Genomic DNA, 18,864 nt, shown 5'->3' with positions numbered 1-18,864 from the left:
CACATTCACAGGCTCTGGGGGTTAGGACTTAAGAATATGAATTTTGAGGGAACACAATTCAACCCATAACATCCACCATGCTTGCTGCTGCCCCTCCATACTCCATGAACCTTGTTTTTTCTGCACACCCTTTTTTTTATCCTTTGAGCTTATCCATTGCATCCTGGACAAAGTGCCCTTTCATTTATGTCCCCAGCTGCTTTTGGTGGCCCTACCAGCAGGCATTGAGTGTGACTGGGTCACAGCCAGAGAGTACAGCACTGCATGGGATGGAAGAAATCCAGGGAGGAGCCTCATGGAGGGGGCTTGGGCCCGAGGTCCAACCCACTGTCACCTTAATCACCAAGATTAAATCACCAAATACAATAAAGAAAAGTATTATGGAAATAAAACACTGCCAAAAATCTTTCTAAAATTGCGAGTGCATGCAACGAGCAGTCTGGGTTTATAAAGAACAAATTATGCCAGACACACTTGATTGTGCCTTTGAGGGATCTAAGAAATTAAGGGATGGGAACGATGGGAGAGATGCAATACATCTTGATTTTAATACAGCAATTGATACATTGTCTTGTGGAATTGTCCCTGCAAAATTAATTCAAATTGGCTTGGTGAGGAGAACTATCCCCGAGGTTGAAAACCAGTGGAAAGATAAACAAACAAATAATGATTAAGGAGAAAACCAAAGTCCACAGCCCTGAGGTAGGGAAAGGAGGGAGGGTAATGTGAGAGAGGGGAAGCCTGGCTTGTCTGTCAGATTCAGGAATGTGCAGAGGTGTAAAAGGGAGGCCGTGTTTGTTTGGAGAAATGGGGAAGGGCTAAAGGGCTACTGAGAGCAAGGTTGACCAGAAGCCTGCAGGACAGTGGGCTTCTCCAACCACTAGATGGCCATATGGCCCATCTGAAGAGATTAGGACATTGGGGCTACACCCTAAAGAAACCCACAGCCTGCATGGGGTGAACTCACTAGAAATAAAGACAGTTGACTTCAGCAGCAGTGTCAGGTACTAAGCTTTGGTTTAGGTTTTTGCCTTTCCAAATGCACAACATTTGAAGTGAAGTCACCCATTCTTCAGAACCATAGAAACCTGGCTTGGGCTCAGAGTGTTGGAGCTGGCAGGGGGCTTAGTGAAGGGGCTCCTCTTTGCACAGATGGGGAAGCTCATGACCCAAACAGAGAGAAAAAATGGAGATCTGTGGGCCCAGGACTCAGTTCCAATGTTCATAGAGCTGGGATAAAGCCCAGGAAACACCATTTCTAACAGGTTTATCAGGGATGATTCTGGTCTGGATAATACTGAAAACCACAGGCCTGCATTCACTCCTGATCCTTCCTCCCTCATACTTTCTTTTTTTTCCCTCCCTTCCTTTCCCTTTCTTCCTTCCTTCTTTCTTTCCTTCCTTCCATCCTTCCTTTCCTACCAAAACATTTTTGTTCTGTGCCTATCTTATGGAAGGCATTGCCCCAGGTTCTAGGGACACAGAGGTAGAAGGTGATTACACTCTTTGAGAAGCAGTTGGAATACTCAGTTGGGAGAGTTTACAGGAAGCACAGGGAATAGAGATCATATTAAAAAATACCATGCAAACATCACCCAAAAAATCCAGGAAGATGGAAAGTATAGAACAAAGACTTGGTTTTCTTAATAAATATACTGCAAGGAACAAGAATAAGAGAGAATCTCTAGATTAAAGGGGACTGAAGAAACAAATCAGTCAATTACATGTGAGACATTACCTGCATCCTGATTTGAACAAACTGTTAAAAAGAGCATTCATGAGACAACGAGAAAATTTTGAACATTTGTGGATATTTGATGATTTTAAGTAGTTAAGAGGTATGTTGATGATCTTGTGGTTATTTTTTTAAAGAATCCTTACCATTTACATAAATACTAAAATATTTATAAGTGAAATTATATGATGCATAGAATTGGCTTCAAACTAACTCTGTGTGTGCATGTGTGTATGAGTGTGTGTGTGTGTGTGCGCGCACATGTGTATGTAAGGTGGTGTGGTCTCTAGTGTCTAGATTAAACAAGCTTGCCCATGAGTTGATAATTGTAGCTGATGATGGGTATATGAGTGTTCATTATACTATTATCCATAATCTGTTGTATGCTTAAATTTTTCATAATAGAAGTGAAAGAAAGAAAGAAGAAAGAAGAAAGGAAGGAAAGAGAAAGAAGGCAGGAGGGGAGGAAAGAAATGCAGATGATAATTAAGTCATCCTAGTCAACTAGGATGAAATCCTAGACTGATGACCAGATAGGCTAAATCACAGAGGGTCTACTGCTATGGTGGCAGGGCTCAACTCAGAGAGGACTAGCCATCAATCAGGCCAGGAAGAAAGAGGGGAAGTGGGAACCCACATCAAGAGAGTATGGACCTGTGCAGGCCACTGGAGAGTACCTGATATCCAGAGCTGGCTATGCTGCTCTCAGGAGCTCAGGGATTCTGGTAGATGAAGGGAGTAACCAAAAGATTTCAAACAGAGGAGGCGTGGAGAGGCACACATTTTGCTGAGTTCACTTGGGCTTCTCTACAGAGATTGGACTGGGACAGGGAGACCAAATGAAGGAAAACAAGTTATGGCCACTACAAGGGTCCAGATGAGAGGTGAGAAGAGTCAGGACCAAAGCACAGCAGTGAGAAGGGGACTCTGGAGATATTTAAGGTGTAGGATCTACAGGGTTTAGTGTCCAGCTGAAGGAAGATGTTTAGGATGGGTTTCTTGTTGGATGCCTAAGGGAGGTGGTGATATCATCTCTCAGCCATAATGGGGTGTACAGGCAGAGGACCAGGTAGGGTAAGAGGTGAGAGATTCATCTGGACATCTTGCATTTGTGGGATAGCCATGGGGGAGGGTTCATACATGGTTGGTTGTACAAGACTACAGCTCAGAAGAGAGGTTTACACCAGAAGATGGACATAGTCTTTAGGAAAGAGAGAAGAAAGGAGAGGAGAGCAGGACAGGGGAGGGGAAAGAAGGAAGCCCAAATCAGTGGAGAAACATTGAAACCCTAGGGAGTCAGGGGCATAAAAAGCCTGAACGCAATCCCAGTCTTCTGTTTTCTGCCACCCCCCCCCCAACAGCTTCTGTCCTGTGATTGTCCACTCAAGTTTCGAGGTCTACTGGATCAGTACTGACTGCTGACAGTGGCTTTCTTCCAGTTCCTACACTCATCATCCCTGCCAGGTGATTCTTCCACCTGTTGGTGGAGCGAGTCTTGCTCAGGAAGCTGATGGATGCCTCCATCGCCAAAGCCCACTATCCTGAGCATCAGCTCAGCCATCCTCTCCTGTGTATCATTTCTCTGCTCATGACTTTCACATGTTCTGGGGCGTGTGGTCCTGGCTTGGTCATCAGGCATTTGTGTAAAGTTGGACATTTATTTAACCTCTCCTAAGCCCATTTCCTCTTCTATAAAATGATGATAATCGTCCTGACTTCCTAAGTACCACACTATATGAATAGTACTTAATTATATATATATATACACCTCCAAAAATGCCATTGGTGTTGTCATCGTTCCCCTTGTTCCCACACACCTGTCTCATGCACACATGAGCAACCCCTGTTCTGTTTCAATGGCACCTGCAGACAGCACCTGGTTCCTGTTTTCCTAGATACTAAGCGCCTGCCTGGCCCTCCCCTTGAATGTTGACACTCGTTGTGCTCTTGGGCTATCTCCGGGTCTTCATTGGCCTGGCTTCCCTCCTAATTCAGAATTTTGGCCTCTCTAGCTCCTTACCCTGAACCACTAACCTTCTGAGAACAGTGGCCCAGCAGGACCTAAAGAGTCTCCAGTGATCTCAAAGCATTTCACATACTTGCCAGAAAGTTAGCAGAGCATAGCTGTTTGTAATACTGATTTTCCCAGCTTCTAACCACTAACATGATGGAGAAGTAAGGGAAGACTGTCAGAGATATTATCCCCAAACCCCACATGAACATAGCAGTGACTACAACTGGGGATTGGAGTGACTCCCAGGTAGGAGGCTGCTTGAGAAGGCCTGACCAGAGCAAGGAAAACTACACTTCCCATTCTCTTTTGCACAAACAAAATAAGAAACCCACTTGTGCTGGTGAAGGCTGACTCCCTCCTTTGTGATATCACTAGACATTATGGAGATGGGCACTTTCTAAAGCATTTATTTAAGAGCCATTTACCGGGAGCCCACCATGAGGCACGTACTAACTGCTAAAATTGAATTTATTTCCTGTATTAAATCTCAGGAAAGATTGGGAAGCCTGGTCAGTGAAGCCTCCAGGTAGAATTTCTATGCCTTTACAGAATAAAACGTGTATTGCTTAGTGTGCTGCTATTTATTGTTCCTGTGGCTTCCTCAGAGGGAAAAAAAATAAGATTTCAGCCTCACAGTGCTCTGGCCAACAAGGGGGCTGTATTATCTTAGTGATTAGCTTGAAGGAGCAGGAGTTGTCTTTTGTTTTCCTGAAGCCACCTTAATTCACTGCAGTGGTTCATTTGGAGTGGTATTTTAGGAGAGACAGAAGGTTGTTGCTGTTTTCATTCATTTATTTGTTTAAAATAGTATTCACCCATTTTTATTTTTTAAAAGTAGGTTCCATGCCCAACGTGGGGTTGCAACTCATGACCCCTGAGATCAAGAGTCGCATGTTCTACCAATTGAGCCAGACAGGTGCCCCAGTTGTTGCTGTTTTTAAAGATCAACTGGAAGTAAGAGATTGATTGGATTATCTAGAAAAAAATTTTGGATCATAGAATCAGCTAATTAGTCCCCAGTATCTATTCTCCCTTCCTCCTCTCAGCAATCGAATCTCCCGTGTCTCAGCTCTGGCTTCCCATCAGCACACATCCCCCAGTCTCCCCTGCAGCTGGCCATGGGGCCAAGGTCTTGTCAATGTATTTAAGGAGAAATGCTGTCCTCGACTTATGGGTCCTGCCCTTGAAATATGTAGGTGTCCGTGCCATTTGATTAGCTGGACATAGTGCCCATGATTCAGAGGTGACCATATGGATAAGAGCGATGTTCTAGAGGAGGAGTGTGGGTCCCCAGATGACCGTAGAGAGCTGAGCCATCTACCCACCATGGACCATCTGCTGGCCTCTGGTTGGTCACAGAAGAGAAAAGTAAATGCACTGAAGTTCTATGGTCTTTTGTCACAGCAGCTTAGCCTATACCCTACCTAATACCTTCTTTACCATAGTAAAATTATGAAAATCCAAAGTTCTTTGTATACCTTTTATACAAATTACCACACTCTCCTCCTCCCTCACCCCCAAACTCACAACTGCTTACATTCCAACTGCTCTGGGCAGCATACCAAAGAGTCCTAGCACAGCAACTTTGCTCAGTTTAGGCTCTTTTACATTCTAACTGCTGGAAGAGCAATCATTTCCCTGCAAAACTTTAAAATGTATGCAGTAAGCCATAAACAGCTTACTTCTGAAAACATAGTTTACCCTTGAGAAGTGCAAGTTTTCCATGTGTTAATCACTCTGTTTTGGAGAGTATGTTTGAGTTATAGAAATACATGTTAGAGCAGTGAGGTGGCTTCTGTTTATATTGAATGTTCTCTAGAGTGCCATATCACACCAAAGGACTCTTGGAATCGACTCTTGCCCTGCCCAGGCTGCTCAGTCTCTGGCTGTTTTGGTTAAGACTTTAACCAAAAAAGTGTGGGATAATTTTTGCTTGACAAGTAATAGCTCAGCAAGGTGATAGGTGGGGTGGGGATTATACAATCTAAAGAAATTATATTTCCTTTCATGTTAGAAGAGAGAAGAATAAAATCACAGTCATAAAATTTTTAAAAATCCTTGTCAGGCAATCCTTTAGGCAGGAGAAAGGTGTTGAGAAATCAAGCAAATAATGACAGCATGCCACGGACTCCCAGAAGGTTGGGTGTCACTTGCATAAGCAGCCTGAGAAAAAGAAAGGACCCAGTCAGGATGAAAATTAAATAAAAGCCAGATTGTGGTGGGTGAGAAGAAATGAATCCACCTTTGATCTAGGTGTCTGTTAGGCTGAGGAGCTCACAAAATGAACAAACCCCTTTATTGAAACAGAGATAATGGTGCTGATATGATAGCTCCTGCCACCTTCACTGACCCTGCCCAGCAGTGGAGAGGCCTTCGGGGGCAGCCAGGCCCAGCCAGACCCTTTGCCAGTTCTGACTCAGGCAGCCTGCGCAGCACTGGACTCCAGTCTGGCCACTCAGTAGAGCCAAGTTTATAGCCATGACACCAAATGCACCTGTAGTGAGTCTTAAATATGCCAGCATCCACCAAGTAGCCTCCCCTGAGCTCCTCAGCAACCTGACAGATGGAAAACACTGGATTGATGCCATACAGACCCGGGTTCAAATCTTCTGCTACTTTGTAGTTGAATAATCTCGAACAAATTACTTAATAATTTTCTCTATCTCCCCCTCTGTTAATTCACAGAATTGTTTAAGGATTAATGGAAGTGTGGGATATGAAATGCCTGCCCTTCTGTGGAGGTGAACCCCTTTTCTTCTTTGTTGGTCATCAGATTCATAAGGTCCCTGCCCTGCCCTGAAGCCTGGGTCCCTCAATCTTTGTCCACTTATTCTGTTCCTGATGGGGCCTCCTTTCAATACTCTGAACTTACCCAGATCCCTGTGAAAACTGCCTTCCTCTTACTCCCCACCACACCCCTGTTGTGGGTCAGCCTTATATCCAGGAAGCTCTGGGCCACCAGCCCCATGCTGTCCTCCTGGGCCAGCCTGTACCCCCAGAGACTAAGATGCTGAGCTTACCCCATGGAAGCCCAGAGGGAGGGGTTGCCTGGGAGGAGTGAGCTGAGGAAAGCTTCCCAGGCTTTCTCACTGCATGCCCGGGTAGCAAACCTGTTAGTGGACTTCAGATCTTGTCTCTGCTACTTCACAACCATATGAGTTGTAAGGCACCTTTCCTCTGGACTTCTTATGAGGTAAGTACATGTCCTCATTTAAATCTGTTGGACTCCAATCTGCTGTAACCTACAACCAAAGAGACCCACCATTCACAAGAGGGCTGCATCTAAAGCACTTGTCACCCTGGCAAGACACTATTTCCTCACAACACGTTCTACTGTGTGACTCCTGATTCTCCTTCCAGCGGGGTCTATGCTGGCCTGTCCATCTGCAACCCTCCCTCTTGGTTTTCAGTGCCACTTGCTTCCCATCAGTCTCTGCGCTGCCCAGTTACACTCCACCTCCTTCTCCATCAAGGCCAAGACCAGGGTAGACTGGTCAGAGATTGGAAAATGGTTTGATAGTGGGATCAGGGCATAATGAATGCTTTTCTGGCTCTGGACAAGACCGAGGACTCGCTCCCACTCAAATGAGCTGTCACTCAGACAAACACTGTGTACCCCTTAGATGGGGAAGTGATACAGTGGGGAGGGGGACACTCAAGGATTTCTTGCTAATTGTTGCTGTCAGCTTCTCCCAGGAGGAATAAGAGGTGCCTTGAGGGGTCAGGGATTGAACCAACCAATTGCCCATCTAGCGTTATTGTCACATGGCTTTCCATTGACATGATGTTTCAGGATAAGACTTCTCTCTGACTCTGGCTCTCCAGTTGGGTCAGTCAGTAATGATTCAGCACCTACTATGTGCCAAGCACTGTGCCAGGTTTGTTCTTGAGGGCACCTCTGGCTCTGCTGCATCAACCTGCTTTTATCATACAGCACCTACTGGGGACACCACTCAGCAGAAGAAACAAAATAGTCTTTGAGCCTTCTTGCTCTTAATGAAGTAAAGACCTTAAGTGTCAAAAATGGAAGAGAATTTGGGGACCATGTGTTCTGATGTTTCTCAAGTGTTAGTGGGAAAAGCCTTTTTTAAAGTGAAATCTTAATCATTAATCAATACTGAGTAAGAAGCAGGCAGAGGGGGAATGCCCTGGTTGACATGGGGGAGATGCGATGCCCCCTCTGCCTTTTGCTCCCTTAGGAAGCCCCACAGAAATATCCATAGACCCCAGTGGAGACCTCTGGCCAGGTGATGGTCATGGTTCTGTTCCCTGCTCAGATTACATGCAGAATCCAAATAATGTCATTTGCATTCCTCGCGGTATTCCAAACATAGTATAAAGAATATTGAACCCATCCAACTCTTAGAGGTTTATGGAGGAGAAAATTAAAACCTGGGAGGGGAAGTGACACGTCCAGGACCCCAGCCTAGGCTCCTCATTGGACCTTTTCCCACCACACGCTACCAACTGAAAGGCACTCCGTGCCTCTCTCCACTTATGTCCTGAGCACAATGTCCCATCTGGCTGTTCAGGATCCTGGAAAGTGAGTCCCTTTACATGAGACAGAGGCCACGAGCAAGGGTGTCGGGTGAAAGGTCACAGTGCTGGGGCCGGCGGGGGACAGTAGAACTTTGACCCCGAGCTCTGGCTGTCCAGGACAACAAAGGCTCAGCTGCCAGTGTAATTATGGGCCTGTCATTATTCATTAGCTCTGCACACGAACTGGCAGGGGTGCAGATGCAAGAGGCATGAGGGAAACTGGGAACATGAGAAGGAACTCAATGACTGGGGCCCTGGGGAGAGCAGACATGCCGACCATGCTGATTTGGGCACCCCACCCCCTCACCCCCCTACTCACTCCCCTGACCCCAGCTGTCCCCTTAGTGTCCAGAGAATGGTCAGAAAGAGGCCCTGGGCCCTAGTCCTCCATCCTGTGCCAACTGTGGGCCCTTGGGCACTGTAGTCTGCCTCCCTACTCCCCTGTGGCTGCCACAAGTCACTCATTCACATGCTCTTTCATTCAACAAATATCTATTAAATACTTACTATGTGCTGGCATTTTTCTAGACACTGGGGATATAATAGTGACAAAGGTCTAAATTTGGGTGGAGTGGTCAGAGAAAGCCTGAAGAGGTGACATTGGAGCAGGGACCTGAATGAAGTGGAGGGAGGGGGATCCTGGTACAAAAGGCCTGGGGCAGGGCTGCAATGTGCCTAGTATGCTGAGGGAGAGCCAGGTGGTGGAGCAGAATGAGGAAGGGAGAGGGGTGGGCAGTGAGGTCAGATTCATACTCCGGGAACAGGTGTGAGGAGCAGGGGCCTGAACAGGCTGGTCCAGCAATCCAGGTGTGGGATGTGGTAGCCAGATTAGAGAGGTACAGTGGTGTGGTAAGAAGTGCTCAGAGTCTTGTCTTTACACAGCTTATGTTTTATACATTCTGACAGCTCATCATCTCCCTCAGGGATTGTTCCCCATCAAGATGTTGTCTGTCCCAGATCAAAGAGTGACGAAGGGACTTAGGATTTCTCTCAGGGCTCTCCCCCCATAGAGATGTCTCTCATCACACTCCCTTTGCTTCTCCAAGGGGGACTCTTCCCAGGCCGGGGGGGAGGCCAGACATCTGACCCAGAGTGGGCTTCCAGGAGCTGGCAGCAGGACAGCATGGGTGGGGAGGGATCAGGTCGGTGTCCAGGAGCACAGGTAGGTAAGCAATGGCCCCACGGATGACAGAGATGCTCAGGACACAGAGGGACCATAGCCAGGGCCGCCACAAGTGGTAGGTGGGGGGACCTGGAATGGCCCCTTCCTTGTGGCACGGGCTTGGAATTTTATGACTGCGACCTCTGCACCCCTAGTGCTGGACTGCTTGAGCCAAACACCTTGCTCACACATATGACCACATGCCAGGATCAAGGCTGCCAGACCGTTCTCATGACAGGAGCCTGGGCTTGTAGTGGGACCGTTTGCCTGCTCCTCTCCACTCCTTCCCTTGCATATTTAGCCAAAGTGGCACTTTTAGAAAATAACAAGCCTTGGTCAACATACGGGCTGCCATTTTGGAGGAAAGACATGAGAGTTTACCCATGTCAGTGAAGAGTAGGAGATAAATGATATGGTATTGAACTAGAGAGTGGTATCAAACAGATCATGATTTTATTTATTTATTTATTTATTTGCATGAGCAAAAAAAAGATGGATCATGGAAAGTTTCCTGAGGTGCCAGCAGGAGCTTCTAAGCCTGGCATGAGGATTCAGATCCCTTGTGTATATTTCTCCCCTCGACCAGATGTAAAGCCCCCCAGCTCCCACCCTGTCCATAGCTATCATAGCTGATGCTCTTTTGGTGCCTGCTAAATGAATGGATGAAGAAATGAAGAGAGGCTAGCCGCTTCTACTCCCATGCCCAGCACAGTGCCTCAGGCATGGAGGAAAGTAAGTTGAATATTGTCAAGATGATTACATTTACCCATCCTAGGTCCCACTCCCCTTGCAATCTAAGAGTCTACTCACAGTTTCCTAAGGTGAGAGCTAACCAAACAAAGGCTACAGAAAGGAAGTCCCACTGTCGGGGGCTGAGAAGGTGTTACTTATTACCCCTTCAGGCCAATATACTAACATCCTTTGACAGGTGCCTTCTGGAGATGAGCTTGCTGGGGGAGATGGCTGAGGATAGTTTGGATACTTTTCAAATCTTAGGATAACTACACACTTGGCTTAGCATAGGCGTGGCCCCCCTATAGGAGGAAGATCCTACCCAGACAATCAGAGTCACAGCCCTTGGGCAGGGGGGCTGTGAGAAGCAGGTTCTGGGGGCTTCTCTGGTCCAGTAACAATGAAAATAGTAGTTACTAACATCTTGATGGGGCTTTCCAGGGCATACGATGCTGTCTCACACCTTCTCTCTGACCTCACTGCACCTGGGAGGGAAAAGGCCAGTGCGGCTTGCCACTTCACCCTCAGAGATTTCAGAAGGGCCAAATGGCGCCCTCAGTGCTGCTGAAAATAAGAACCAAGACTGGATTTGAGCCCTGATTATCCAATTCCAAATCCTCAGTCCCCGCCATTGCACCACGGAGCTCCCTCTGACAGTATAAAGTTCAGAGCAGGAGGGGACGTGAATGATCATGTATCCTAAGCCCCTCATTTAGCTGAGGCCCAGGAAGGAAGGAAGGAATGGGGTCCCTGTGCCTGGGGTCCCGCCCTGTGCACACATCTGGCCACATATTCCCATTCCCCTAATGTTCTCCATCCCCTTGACATTTGTCCCACCATCTCTATTTTACTCTCCAGACCGTGTTTCCTCTGCATCACAAGACAGCTGTGGCAGTTTACAGCTGTTTACCAGCAGCCAGATAGAGGAGGAACCTAAGTGGAATATAAACTATTGAATTAAATTCACCTCTTCAAATGCCGCCCAGATTCGCTCTACCTGAGAATTTCAATCAATGCTGGTAACTTCCTTTTGCCCCCTAAATGGAAAGTAACAGACGCAATTCTGCTTGCCGCTGGAGCTGTGCTGCCACTGCGGCAGGTGCACGTAGAAGGGAAAGGGGTGTTCGTGTGGATGGGTATCACAATAAGTCACCTGAAGATGCAGCTCTCTTGAGCTTCAGGCAATGCCATTAAGCAGGTGGGGAAACAGCTTCATTTCCCAGAGCCTGAGTATTAGAGGCACCCATGGGGCATTGGTGGAGGCTCTCAGGAAGACAGAGGCTGGGGTTCTGTCCTTCAGGACACTTTTTTAGGGACTCAAGGAGACAGGGGATGTCGAGGAGGAATGGCAGGGGATGTCGAGGAGGAATGGCAGGGGGAAAGGAACACGAATTTCCTCCCAGCACCAAAACGTGGGTAAGGCTCATACCCAAACAAGCTGCCAGCAACCCACGCACTGATAACAGGCCAAAGGGATGAAACATGGGCCTTCAAATTTTTATAGCACAAGATGGCCCTGGTCTGGGGGTTCCTGGTTCTGATCCCGGTTCTACTATTTATTAACCATGTGATCTCCTTAGGCAGGTCATTTATCTTTGGCTCCCTTTCTCTCCCTATAAAATTATGGGAGGCAAAAGCTTTTTGAGAACTGTCAAGTGCCATACAATTGTGAGCTACAAATATACTGGGGGCGGAGGGGGGGGGCGGAAGAGGAGCACCCTGAGAGATTTTCCTCTAGATCCCACAGACTCTAGGATTGGCCTCTGGATGCAGATGGGACAAGAGGGACCAAGGCCCACCTGTACTTGGAGGATGGGCTTGGCCAGGGTGGCCATCCCGGAAGTGTCCTCTGGGAGGCAACAGAGAAGGTGCCATGGAGCTTGGATACCCTGGTTCCTCTCTGCCCCAGAGTCCTTGGGGTGTAAGGGTAGAGGGAGGCCTAGGGTTGTGACTATGTCACTGTGTTAGAAAGGCAAAGTGCTGGAGTTTCACAGGACCCACTGTGGCCCTGTTTGCTGGTGATCTCTACTGCTTTTTGTGGGGTCCCATTGCCTTTCCGTTCCCCCAAAGTCTGGGTCTTCTTTCAAGATGAGCCCCCCAGAAAACAAGACACTTATCGGTCTTCCTTCCCTCATAACTCTTTCCCTCCTCAGAATGGGCTCTCTTGACTGGTCAACAGACACTTCTAAGCCCCTCTTCTTGAGAGCAATAGAAACTACCTTACTTAAGGCACAAGAAAAACAAGACAAAAATAATAATTGAGCACCTGTTAAGAACCAGACACTGTCAGCTAGTTTATAGACACTAATCTAATTTACTCCACATAATAAACAGTTAAAGTGGGTTCACTTATTTTTTGAATAAAGAAACAGGTACAGAGAGGTTAGATATCTTTTACAAGATCATATAGGTGGTAAAGTTATAGAGCAGGGATTTGGGAAACCTAAGTTCTCTGACTCCAATACCCATATCCTTTCCAGCATGCTAGCCACCTAAAAGCATGAGGATGCTTGGGGAGGCAAACGCCAGAAAAACTGGAAACTGCAAAGAACCATTATAGAACCTAGACTGGGCTTCTTCCTCCATTCTGGATCTCTCTATGATAATAAGCCTCCTGGGGGGCAAGTCTGTACTTTACTGAGTCCTTTTGGGGGATCCCCAAGGTGCCTGTGTTTCTCTCTTACATCCTCATCCCCATTCACTCCCTTGTTTCTCAGCAAGTCTATGCTGCTTCAGGTGGGGTTTTTTCCCCACTAGCAAAGTTATTTTCCCATCTTTATTCCAAACGTGATATGTGAGTACATACGGGTCCATAGATGCTGAATGTGAGCACACAGTACCCCCTTTAAACCTCCGCACATCCTTAGGGCAGGTACTGGTGTCTCTGATTCTTGGGCAGGGTAACCGAAGCCCAGAATCACCAAGTAAGCTGCCCAGTGTCACACAGACAGCCAATCCTCCACCTCAGCTTTGTGTAGTTCTCTGGAACTCTGTAGGTCTCTGGGATGTTAACCCCACTCATAGGGTTCCATCAGAAAGACAACCCGCTTCACCATCTTCTCCACTCTGAATGCCTGACTCTTCCTGCTAATTTAATATAGAGAAGTAAATCTATACCAAACACCCGCCCCTGGCACTGTGCTGGGATAGAACAAAAATATGTAATGTGCCTTAACACAAACATGACCTCCTTTTGGTCCTGCAACATCCTTTGGGCCTGTCCCCTCCTACCACCCTACCCATGTCCCTTTCCATCTCCCTTGAGCACCTCTCTATTTGTACTTGTCTGTAAATGCAAGTGCTCTCTGCAGAGCTCCATTTCCAGCCCCTTCTCTCCTCATCCTCCATCAGGGCCGGCAAATCTGAGGAACCCAGGAGGCAGGCATGCAGCAATGCACACAGAAGGCTGAGTGTCAAATGGTAGCTGCTGTGCAACAGCCAGGTAATACTCCTGCCTGGTTACAGGCCTTGAACCATCACTTGGCCCAACAAAGCGCCCAAACAAAGCACAACACTGGCAACCCCTGTGAAGCCTAGAGCTGCTGATTTGCCCCTTGTTCAGGTTTCTGGTTTCCCAGGACTATTGCATCTATCTCAAGCATCCGAAAGTGGCCAAAATCAAATCCACAATCCCCTTTTCTCAGCATCCTCCTGCCTGCATTCTGCAATCCTTCTCTTTCAAGTCATTCTAGCTACAATACTGGGTCCTATTGGGTCCTGTCTCCCTCCACATTTGTTGACCACATCCTGCTAATTGACCATCTCTCCCTCTCCAACCTAAGCTGCCCTACTTCAGGCTGTTACCCCTCCGCTGGAATATTGTCACAGCCTCCTTCCTCAGTCTCGCTCCCTTCCCATCCATCCCCCCATCACAGTCAAGTCATTGACCCGAACTACAAGTCTAGGGCTACTTCTGGTTTACAAGCCATAGCCTGTAGGAAGACTCAATCTCCTTAGCTCAACATTTAGGACCCTCCCCCAGTGAGCAGCATACCCCTTCAGAGCCCCCATAGCCCTCACTTCATTTTCTGGACACAGTAAACTGTTCGTACTTATCCTGCATATACCATGGCCTATAACACTGCCAAGTCTCTACTCCTATTACTCCCTCTGCCTGGAGGGCCTCCTACCCTTTCAACCTCCCCTTTGCCCAATAAACTGCTACCTTTGCTGAAATCATACATTAGTGCCACCTCCTCTGAGAAGTCTTCCTTGGTATTCCTCAAGTCTGAATCAGGCAGCCTCCTTGTCCCTTTCCTGTATCAAGGCACCACTCACAGGATTTTAACATTTCGTGTTTGCTGTCTGTAACCACATGTGGCTGACATTGGAGTTGTCTACCCAACACCATCACCCCTTTTCCTGATTTTATTCAAGCAGGGAAATGCTCAGCCCAAGGGAGAGTGACTGTAGGAGTAGTTAACACTATGAGTCAAATACTGTGTTAAGCACTTCCTTACTTCGTCTTTAAGGTCTCATTAACACCATTTTAGGTGATAGGGAAACTGAGGAGAGATGTTAAGCATCTTGCCTAAGGTTGTGTAACTAAGAATTGGTGGAGTCAGGATTTGAACTTGGCCATCTGGTTCCAGAGGCTGTACTCTTAATGGAGATGCTACACTGCCTTTCTCGTGAACAGTGCACCACAACTGGCCATGGCAGCCGGCTATAACATCATGTTCCTATCTGCCTGCGATTGGCGCAGGAACAGGCATGTGACCTGGAATGCCTGATGGGATATAAAAAGAAATCAGCTGAAGGGGAGGTGGGTAGGGGGATGAGGTAACTGGGTGATGGGCATTAAGGAAGGCATGTGATATGATGAGCACTGGGTGCTATATGCAACTGATGAATTATTGAAAACTATGCCTAAAACTAATGATCTATATGTTGACTAATTGAACTAAAATAAAAATAAAAATAAGTCAGATGAAAACTTCTAGGAAGGCTATTTTTCCCTAATAAAAGAGAGAAGTGAAGGTCCCTGACCTACCTCCCTCTGTCTTTGGACATTGGTTCTTGGTAGTATTGCTGGGCTGATGAGCCAGCAGCCTCTGCAGACCCCAGTCCCAAACTTCTTTCTTGTTTCATGAGATAATGGGTGTCAGTATTGCTTAAGCCATGATTAGATGAGCATTCTGTTACCTGCAACCCCACCATATACTTCAGTCCCTGGAATAGTGCCTAGAACATAGTGAGCCTTCCATAAAGGGCTGCTTAATGAAAAACAAAAGCATGGGTATACGTGGCCATACAAGTTAAACTCAGAGCACTGCATGAATTGCAGACACATTAATTTCTCTGAGCCTGTTTTCTCAACTAGGGGCTGAGCTCAGTGAATTCAGTTGGGTTACCACTGTTTCCACTTTCAAGTATAAGAAAAGATAAAGTTGAGGTGCGTGAGATCCCCTCACAATCATCCATTGCTAATCCTTGGCAAACTGACAGAGCCTGTCCAAGGGCAACAAGTTCTGAGGGAAAGTTCAAAGAAGCATATCACAGAAGAGGGAATGGTTGGGGCTCACCCTGGGGCCAGTCTCTGAACAAAGAGAGCTGCAAAGACCCCTTCTTTCTTGACCTTTGAGCTAAGCCTATAAAATCAGGAAGCATCAAGGGACCCTGGGTGGGTGATACAATTGGTTAAGTGTCCAACTCATGATTTCGGCTCAGGTCATGGTCTTGGAGTTTTGAGATCAAGCCCCACATTGGGCTCCATGGTTAGCACAGAGTCTGCTTGAGATTCCAATTGAGAGTCTCTCTGCCCCTCCCCCTGCGCACATTCCCTCTCTCAAATAAATAAATAAAATCTTTAAAAAATAAAATAAGGAAGCACTGGGATGACTTTCTTTGTTCACTGTGGATTCCTGAGGGGTACCCAGGGGCCTTCCATTCATCCACCACCAGCAGCTAGCAATAACTCCAGAGACCCAGTGCACAAACTTCACTTTCTTTGTTGGATTAACCAGTCAGATTAGACCAATGGGGATCACTGATCCACCAGCCAGTGTCACTCATGGGTTCCAAAGGAGTTGGGACGATGTCTGAAGCACCCCAACGTTGCAAGCCAGCCCTTGGCCAAGCCTCCATGCCTGCCCCCTTGCTGTCGATGGGCACCTTTGTGGGGCCTTATGTGAAACTGGCCCCCAGCTCCATGTTCACTCCCATTTCCCCATCAAAAGTCTGCACTCTGAGAGGTCTAACATCAGTCAGCTGTGTGTTAATGTGAAATGAAGTCTTTATCTGGATGATTTGCTCACTGAATCTCCTCTCCCCTAAGGTGCCTTTGATTCATCTTGCAAGCTTTGTGTCAGTTCTCTACCATTGCTTTGCACTGTTTAGCTCTTATATTATTTATTTTTCACTTGTTTTCTAGTTCCCCAATTATACTGTAAATTCCTCTAAGACAATACCAATATCTTCTACCCATACTTAGGATTCAGGTATTTGTTCAACCGTCTATTCAACATCTGTTGGGTTTATCCTAGGTACAAAGCTCTGTGCTAGGTCTGAGTTTTCAAAAATGAATAAAGCACAGCCCCTACTTTCTAGATCTTACAGCCAGTCTATGTGGGGGAGACAAGCTATAGATGCAGATAATTATGTCCCTGTTCCTTGAATGTCCACAGATTCATCCCCTTACGTGCTAACTTCTTTCTTGGCCACCTCTACCCCCTACCAGCCTTTATTTCAGCTAGTCTGGGTAAGTCTGTTTCTTGTAATCAAGACAAACCAATTACAATATCCCCCCCAGGCAATACATGTTTGAACTGACTCTTAAAGAATCAGTCTAAGGGAAATAAGGGCACGGGGAGGATATTCCTGGCAAAGGGGACAGCACGAGCAGCAGCAAGGAGGCCAAGAACAGTCTGTTGTGCGCAATGCCAAACACATGTGCATTCATTTCTATTTTCAGGACTTCATTGTGGAATGGAAGGCTTTGTCCACAGGAAAGCAATCCTAAGCATCAAAAGGCTGATTAGAAAAGGTATTTTGGGACATGCGTAGGGAGAAAAGTCCCTTCCAGGGAGCCTGCAAAATCACACTGGGTAGGCAGCTATCTCCAAAGACCGATGCTGAAGGTGAATCCTGCTGATTCACAGCAACTCATTTGATGGCCAAAGATGCACCAGTAAGAGGGAACAGCCTAACCACAGCAGCCAAAGTCCTGGGAGGATAAAAAAGTTCTCAAAGAGGGAACAACTAAGCTGAAAGGGACCCTAAGATCATTCCATCCAGCTGAATCCTGATGGCTTCACACCAAGATGGGAGGAATGTGGGACCAACACCCAGACTTTTACTCCCTGAGAAATATCATTTCACCAGGAATTTGATACTTACACATAAAAGGAATACAGACTCCCAAAGCTTTCGAGTGTAGGAGTTTAGGGAGTATTAATATGATAAGAAGCTAGATTTGATCCACTCTCCAGCTTCCCAGAAAAAGCTGGCTCTAGTATACTCAGCCAAGTGACACATGCTCTAAAACAATCCCAAGCATCTAAACAAGGCAATGTTATCCCCATTCCCCTGCCAGGCTCCACTGGGATGCCAACTAGTTCTTCATCTCCCAAGCCCAGCTTCTGGGAAGTCTACATTTGCTAAAAGGCTGGTAAGAGTCAACTTAATTCTATAGAAATTAATTGAAGACCTACCGTGTAAAGCCCTGTCATTGGAAAAGTATGAAGAGCTCAGATATTCTTACTTGGGACCCATCCCAATCATCCAATTCCAGAGGATCAAATGTGGTTAACAAGGACACTCTTGCCCTGTGAGGACATTCACCCGAAGCTCTGGCTTCCATCCAGCCCAGCGGATTGTCTTTCCATGACCTAAAGTGGCATCCTGCTTTCCTCTCACTTATCAGGAGCCACAGACCTAATTTGCCTCTTAAAAAGTGGTGCCCCACTGCCCACCTTCAGCTATAAAGATGGCTACCATAGGGCAAAACATGCCCACTCGAGTATAAGATCAATGAAGGCAAAATCTCACCTCAATTATTGTTTAACTCCCAGAACCTAAGACAGTGCCCAGCACATAGTTGTTGTTCAGTAAATGTTTATTGAATGAGTAAAATAATTTGGAGACTGCACTTGTATTTCATTGGTCCACATCATGCATAATTAAACCATGTAACTAGAGTGACAAGTAGCATTCGCCCAGGCACATCTGGGAACAAACACAACCAGTTCCTGTGAGTGTATAACTCAATAGGGGAAAGCAGAAGTGAGAACTGGAATCCCAGTCCTCAGGGCTTGGGGGCTTCGGGCACTGATGAGTGTGCATCCCAGACAGGCAAAGGTTAGTTAAGAGAGGCATTACTTTCATTAATGTACAGAGTGAGAAGTATTTCAGTGGAGGCACAGACAAAGCAATGGTGTCAAGATGTGGGGAGGAAGTTCCTCAAAGGAGACATCTAGTAAGTTGGTCTTAAGTTTGCCAAACAAGAGAAGGACAGTGAGGGGACATTCCAAGCTTAGGAGAAAGCACCTATCATGACACTACACGTGGAAAAGCATGTGAATGATATCATACCTATGACGGCTGTGCAGGCCTATGTACCCCAGGACACCTGGCAAAATGTTCATGGCAGCCCTGTTGAGCAGGAAAAAAACCCTCAAAACAACAGCAGGAGAATGTCCTTTAAAATATGATATAATTACATAATGAAATACTACACAGTAG

General features: G+C 46.6%; 1 long non-coding RNA gene across 1 annotated transcript in view; it reads right to left on the bottom strand.

Annotated features, from left to right (window-relative positions):
• The window catches only part of LOC140636342 (uncharacterized), a 28,013-nt gene extending 10,054 nt beyond the window's left edge, over positions 1 to 17,959 (bottom strand). Inside the window, exon 1 of the long non-coding RNA XR_012033612.1 lies at positions 17,835 to 17,959. This is a non-coding gene — a long non-coding RNA (uncharacterized lncRNA). The remainder of the gene's footprint in view (positions 1 to 17,834) is intronic.
• Between the last annotated feature and the right edge of the window lie 905 nt (positions 17,960 to 18,864).

This window comes from Canis lupus, chromosome 7 (genome assembly GCF_048164855.1).
Source record: "Canis lupus baileyi chromosome 7, mCanLup2.hap1, whole genome shotgun sequence".
Lineage (NCBI taxonomy): Eukaryota > Metazoa > Chordata > Mammalia > Carnivora > Canidae > Canis > Canis lupus.
This window is presented reverse-complemented; position numbering and strand designations above follow the sequence as displayed.